Source organism: Rhamphochromis longiceps, linkage group LG3 (genome assembly GCF_057381845.1).
Source record: "Rhamphochromis longiceps isolate RC_006_pf linkage group LG3, R_longiceps_female_GT1.1, whole genome shotgun sequence".
Classification (NCBI taxonomy): Eukaryota; Metazoa; Chordata; class Actinopteri; order Cichliformes; family Cichlidae; genus Rhamphochromis; species Rhamphochromis longiceps.
The window spans coordinates 13,890,380-13,897,630 of NC_140559.1; the positions used below are offsets into that span (position 1 = coordinate 13,890,380).

General features: G+C 39.8%; 1 pseudogene; it reads right to left on the reverse strand.

Annotated features, from left to right (window-relative positions):
• Nucleotides 1-2,710: 2,710 nt before the first annotated feature.
• Nucleotides 2,711-4,054, reverse strand: LOC146673010 (uncharacterized; annotated as a pseudogene).
• Between the last annotated feature and the right edge of the window lie 3,197 nt (nucleotides 4,055-7,251).

Below are 7,251 nucleotides of genomic sequence, written 5' to 3' on the forward strand. Positions count from 1 at the left end.
TGGATGAAGAAATGGGGCGAGTGGGGTCAGTGTGGTGCATGTCAGCTGTGCTCACACATGCTTTCACAAAGAACATGTGTGTTCATCGGCAGCATTAAGGTGCACGTTAGTCTTCATAATAATAAAGTATTCTGACTTTATTCTTCTGAATCCTCACAGTCATGTTGCAGCTCTGCTTTGCTTTAAGAAAATGTTCTACCAGGATGTTACTTTCCTAAACGTGTTCTCCAAATGTTCCAAAGACTTTGTTCTAAGTAGTTCTACATGATGAAACATCCACACTAAGTTTAAGAAGGACACACAAACACCATCTGTCCTTTCATCATGTGTACAAACGTGTTCAGATGTCAAATGTAGCGTGAATGGATGCAAATGTGGATCGTTCCAATAAAATGAGACAGTTTTGTGAGTGGATTACAATTTGAAGTTCATTTAAACCTATACGAACATGTTATTCCAAACAAACTATCCAACAGGAAGCAGAATCAGGGGAACAGGAAACAGTGGAGGTGAGCTTCCCTCCCTCCAGGACATCTACAGGAAGCGGTGCCTGAGGAAAGAGGGGAGGATCATCAAAGACTCCAGTCACCCCAGCCATAAACTGTTCAGACTACTTCCATCAGGCAACAGGTACTGCAATATCCGGTCCCGAACCAGCAGACTGAGAGACAGCTTTCTCCATCAGGCCATCAGAATGCTGAACACTTCATAAGACACCTCACCTCCACTACTGGAACTTCAACATTATGCACTCCATACTGTACATTAATGCTACTTGTTTGCAAATTTCCAACTATTTTATTTTATATATATGTATATAAACACACACACACACACACACACACACACACACACACACACACACACACACACACACACACACACACACACACACACACACACACACGCGTAGATATACATACACTCCTATATTTGTACATGTATTTATTCTTATAATTCTCAGATTTAACCATTCTTATATTTTTCAAGTTCTTATGTTATTGTATTGTATTTTTTCCTCTCTTGCTTGTGAAGCTCGCACACAAGAATTTCACTTGCATGTGCTGTACCAGTGTACCTCACATGTGCTGTGACAATAAAAGTGATTTGATTTGATTTAAAAAACACACAGAGATGCAAGGAGTGCAAAAATTGCTCTTTATTTACAATGCCTGGAGTACACAGGTTGTATACAGTGACAAACAAACAGAGGGAAATCAGGAAAGGGAGCAAGGGAAGGAACCAACAAATAATTTTGCAATAAAATATTTATTTTTCAACTTCTCCAAGTGAAATCCAACAAGTGTATTTAACAGTGAAAGCAGAGTGGAAGCTGCTCATATATAGTTCAACCCAGGCTAAAAGTATGTTGAGTAGACCAGCATCATCAAAGTGTCAGCTCTCTGAACATGTTGCAAGATCGCCATCTGCAGGACAAAACTAGTTTTTCTCGCCCTCCTCGTCAATGTCACGATGACGTCATCGTACAGCAAAACATGCAGATCAGGTGACACGACTGTCTGAGACACTGAGTTAAACTGTGGCAGGTAAACATGTGGAGGCAACATGACGCTGGAACATCGTTATTGCATTATACAGTTTCCTCTCTAACTGGATGATGCTGTGAAGAAGAACAGCTGTGGAACCAGGGTCCTGAGTGTCGTCTATTGATGAATCCAGGTAATTGTGTTGCTGGTGGAGATGATGAATCACAGCGTCCATCTCACGTTGGAGTCAGAGCTTTTCTTCAGCTACTCTGGTCTTCAAATGTAAGACATCAATGGCTCTCCTTTTCAGGTCCGTTGGAATATCACCTTCTTCTGTCTGAGAAATATTCATGAAAAAACCTGACAAAACACAAACAGCAGCAGTAACAGTAAATTGCGCTTATAAATTCACTGAAAAGCCACATTTGAACTCTACCTACTTGTTCATCAAGGCATGAGTACAAGGGCAAGGAGACTTCACAGACATGTTGAAATTGTCCTTGTGATATGAAGACCATGGACTGTGGTGGCCACTGCAGACTGTTGGACTCTGTTACAATCTTCTTCAGTCTCCTGTTACAGTCGTGGATTTTCTTGGACAGCCTGATAGCGACTCCCTGTCTGTCTGGAACAAAGCATTTATATTAAAAAGACATTAACAGAAAATACAAACACTAACAACACATGTCAACATCACATGATATTTCAATATTTATATTATTTATTATATATTTTAAGACTTCTACATTTTATAAATAGTGGGAAAAATGCTTTGGGTTGTTAATAGAGACACATTAAAGCAAACTTTGCTTGATGACAATGAGCACAGTTAAATCAGTACAATAAGTGTGGAGCCTTCAGAACGTGTCTGTGTAGGTTCTCAGTCATCCAGATCATGGTAGTCTAAGAAGCAACCACACCTTCCCTGCAGAACATTTTGCAAAGTGAAATTTGTTTATTGTCCCGTCAACAGTTTACTTACAGAATCTTCTTTGCAGGAGTGCGGTACAAACATCTTCACTGTGAGGAAGTGACGGATCACTGAGGAATGACACACAAGTTTTATGACTAAAGAATTATTGTAAATAAATGAAGACAACAATGATTTTTTTGGATTAGCAAACAGAAGCATGAATTTATATCAATACCTGATACAGCAGTATAACAGAATGACTTATTTCTGATATCGTTAAGATATCAGGTTGGAAAATGTTGACCTTAAATTAAATGACCTCCAGAAAAGTCCGACAGTGTTTCCACCGCAAAGTGTCACAAACTCCCTCAACAGAGACCTGGACTCTAAAGAGAGATGGTGAAACAGCTCAAGGAGAGCTACTGAAAGGCTGTCTGAGGCTCGTCCGCTGTAGCAAGAGAAAGCCCAGATTTTAAGAGAGGACAAGCTTTGGGTTCACAGACACAAAAAGCAACTCTGCAGTTGCATAGCTGACCTACCAAAAAGAGGCAACGATAAGAAGTTATTCAACATTTGTTTTTATGAACCACATGCAACCCACTGCCCTCATATGGAGACATGCTGGTGATGGTAGCTCCATCTTCATACTTCTCTTTCCAATATATCCACTAACCCTCTGTGCACATGTACAAACTGTCTCAGCCTCTCAAACTTTCAAACCTGAGCTGTGCCTGCAATGTACTCATTTCTAATCCTTTCCATTTTGGCCAGTCTAAGCATTTAGAAATAGATAAAAACAAAAACACCATTCAAGGATAATTCTTACTTTTTCTACTTTTTAGGTCCAAACAATCTGAAATATCTTGGAGAAATGAACAATATATCCTAAACCTGACCTCAGGTCCATGAGGTTAATGCAGTCATTACATGGACATGTTTCATTTTAAAATCAGATCAGAATAATCTGGCATTAAGTAATAAATGTGTAAGAACAAACTTGTGTTCACAAACATGTTTATCTCTCTTGTGTTTACTGCATGGGTCTGTGATCCTCTGGTAAATGTAGCTCTGACTCAGGCCAAGCCGTCTTATAGCAGGTTTGCTATAGAAAGACAAGGATTATGGGAAAAAACAAAAAAGAAAACAAGAAAATATAAAAGCTATTTTACAGCAATTATGAGCTATTTTGAAAGAAATCTGAAATCCCAACATTTATGAATATAAATAATGATTAGCTTCTTACAGTCCACTTCTCTGGAAGGTGGATAGATTTTTGTGTGTTTTCCTAATGCAGGTTTTGCAATATACACAAGTACTGCTGTGTTCATACACCGATGTTCTCCATGTTCTTTGCACATAATGCAAATGTTTGTGGATGGTGCTGAGGATTTATATGACATCTTTCAGTGAATCCCACAGGCTGAGATCTTCTCTCTTTGCCTTACTGTTTGCTGTCTCTGAACCAAAATTGCTGCAAGTCACATTATCCATGTTCTCAGACAGTGGTGTGACTGCCTGGTTTGGGGACAGGTGAACCAGTCTGAATGAAGCTGGGAAGTGAGGACTTCATTTGTGGATATGAAAATGCAACAGCACCACTGATGGTTTTCATTATTATTTTCATCTTGTTTGTCCTGAGGTGTGCTGTAGTCATTTTCCACACACTTCAGATGTTTCATGTTTGCACACACACCTGTAATGTGGTCCTCTAGCTGAATATCGTTAAGGAGCAGCCACGTGTATTTAAAAAAAAGATAAAACAGCTTCCAGTTTTGTACCAGTTTGTATCAAAATAGATTCTGTCTGTACTGGATCTGGATTGATGGTCGTCTCTCCAACAGCGACACAGCGATCCGGCTCACTGATTGGTGATAACAAACTGCTGAGCCTGCTAGCAGGTGCAGGAGGGCCAATCTGAGCCACAGTTATGGGGCTGATAACTGCTGACAACGCCCATTGATGGACTGATAACATCCGAAAATGCATTTCCCCACAGTTGTGCCACAAATCAGATGCACTTTGCTCTTTTGTTTTTTCTTGTACTTGTGCTGCTTCCTTTTCATAAACTTGAATGAATGCCTGATAGAATGCCTGTAGCTATGTGCTTAATGTGGCTGAGAAAATTGCTCATCAACTTTACTGTTGCCGTGAGAACCTGCTGATGGCATTGTAACACTTTCCAATTATTGTGTTCTTGAGGAGGAAAAGTGGCTTCATTGATGCTTTGCTAACACCATCAATAAAGTCCGAAACCCAGGAAGCCTTTGTGTGCGCTACATGATCTGTGATTAACAGATATTTGCTGTATACTGTACAAGAGTTTATACAAGTATGGACTGAATAGTGTTTGCATGTGCTTAGGATGACATGTGTGTCAGTTTGTGTACGTTGCCATTGACCAATAAATCATACCTGTCACTGCAGTTTATGTCTATAAATATGGACAGCCAGGGAAATACCTCGAGGTATTCCATAAGAGTACCCTGCACGTTAATTCTCGACGCGAGGGGGGTACCCGGCAGATACAGCAGATAAATTAAATACAGGCTATTGCTTTTGTATTGTTTATTTGCAGGAGTTGGCAACATTTCTGATGATGAGTGCCATCTAAAATTTCCTCAGAAGTCAATGTGCCATATGATTACATTAGCAATAAATTTAATAACGCTCTATATGAACAGTTACACATTAAACAGAACAACTTTATAGAATTATATTTGTTTGCAGATGTTGGCAGCTATCAGTGAATAGTTATTAGCTATTTTGAAACAAAAAAGGACACTTTTTATCCATAAGAAGAACTCCATAACACCAAATGTATCAACTGTACAACAGAAAATGCAAATGCTATTGGTTTCCTCACAACAATGATAAATACTGTCAATAAAGCCTCTGCAATGTTCTTAAGACAGTTAAACTTGTCAGGTATGATCAGATGTCCAGCAGGTGAAAACGCAAGCTCCATGAACACGCACAGCTATAGATTCAGCTCTAATATTATTACCACACAATCCAAGGACACACCAACAGCTCAGATTTCTAGAACTATTAAAACAAATGTCAGTCTATCCATTCATTTTCTTGGGAATATTCAATTCAGGTTCACAGTGGGAGTGTGGTGGGCTAGAGCCTGTCCCAGTAGTCATAGGTAGAGTACAACTGGACAGGTCATCAGTCTGTCAGAGTCTGTCTGTTCACTGCATCATTCCATGTTTGGCACTGATCACCACCTGCACTCATGTATATATCTATCTACTTAGCACTTTTAATTCTTATTTTTATTTTCATGTCTATTTAAGCGTTATATGACAGTATGTTTGCACTAAGTACCACAGCAATTTCCTAATGTTGTAAACCTGCTCAACATTTGGCAATAAAACCCTTTCTGATTCTGAAACGTGCATCTTGAGGTTTGTCATGTAGGATTAAAAGAGCCAAACTTTCACACAGCTAGCATTGTATTTTACACTGACCCTGGGTCAGTCTAAGTATCATACAGTTTAAATACGGTTTATTTATCATAGATGCATTAAAGCTAATCTGGATATTTCCTCCTTTAGCAGTTTTTCTTTAGGAACTTTACTGTTTTTCAGCTCATGTTTGATTTCTTCACACAACAAACTGTGTGTGTTTTTTTTTCTGGGAACAAAAATGTCATCTCTCCATTAATCCTCACATGCAGATGCGGTAAAAAATCAATTGATGAAGTTGTTTTGTTGTAATATTGAATTAATGAAAAATCTTTGTCGTTTCATATTCCAGCTATTCCTCAAAAATGTGTTTTTGATATCAAGGTGCGTTTAATTTTTAACTTGCTTTTTATACATTTTACAAATTTGTAGTTTTTGTATTTCTACCCCAAACTTCAAACTTTCACACAACAAGAACAGCATTCAGACAGCGGTTCAACCTCAATGATTGTGTCACTGTAGACGAACAGCCTGTGCCATTCCGGGGTAGATTTGCATTTCTACAGTACATGCCAAACAAGCCTAACGATCTTCTGGGTCTGTGTAGCAGACATTCCTTATGCTTTATATGGAATGCTTTCCACAGGAGACAAACAAGAGAAGTTCAGTCAGTCTATCTGGCCTAGGGCACCCATGCTCCGGGCCAATTCCCGAGCCTGCCAGGCAGAGGGCGGAGTAGGTTTGGCTGGATGGCTCCCAGGCCTTAGTCGGACGAAGGGGGTATGTGGTGGGTTTGACGTGTTCTGATGGTGAGTCCATCTCACCTGCACCTAGGGCTGTTCGATATAACATATATATCGGATGACGATATAAAAACGTCTATCGTTTCATTTTATGCTATTGTTTGTTTCGTGGTGTCGCAAAATACTGTAGTGGCTAAAGTTCTCTCTTTTTTTGTTGTGGCTGTTTTGTCTTTGCCGAAAGCACAGCATTGCAAACAAGAGTGGAACTTAAAGGGGTCTCCACCCTGACTTCCAACCGGAGCGGCCCGCGGAGCTTACAGCGCCGGTGCACAGACGCCTGCCCACGGGTCCGAGTAACAGCTAACAACGGCTTCAACGAGGCGCCGTGACGTCACTAAATTAAGGTTTGGGTATTTTGGATCAATCTTTATTCGAATTGAGACCAAAGAACAGGAGCAGCAGCTAACTCAGTAAAGAGATTACCGGAAGTGTGCTCGGACACGGAGGTCAGAAGTTAAATCAGTCTAAACAAACACACTGAAGCTTTTTGAGTATTTACCCGAACAATGATGTCATAAGTGTGTAAGGTTGGAGGAAAGTTTGATAGTGTGAGGCTTATGTCCTCAAATTGTGGTTATGCAGGTGTTGTGCCAAAAAGTGATTGTCTGCCAAAAACTGATTTCCGGTATTTGCCAAAA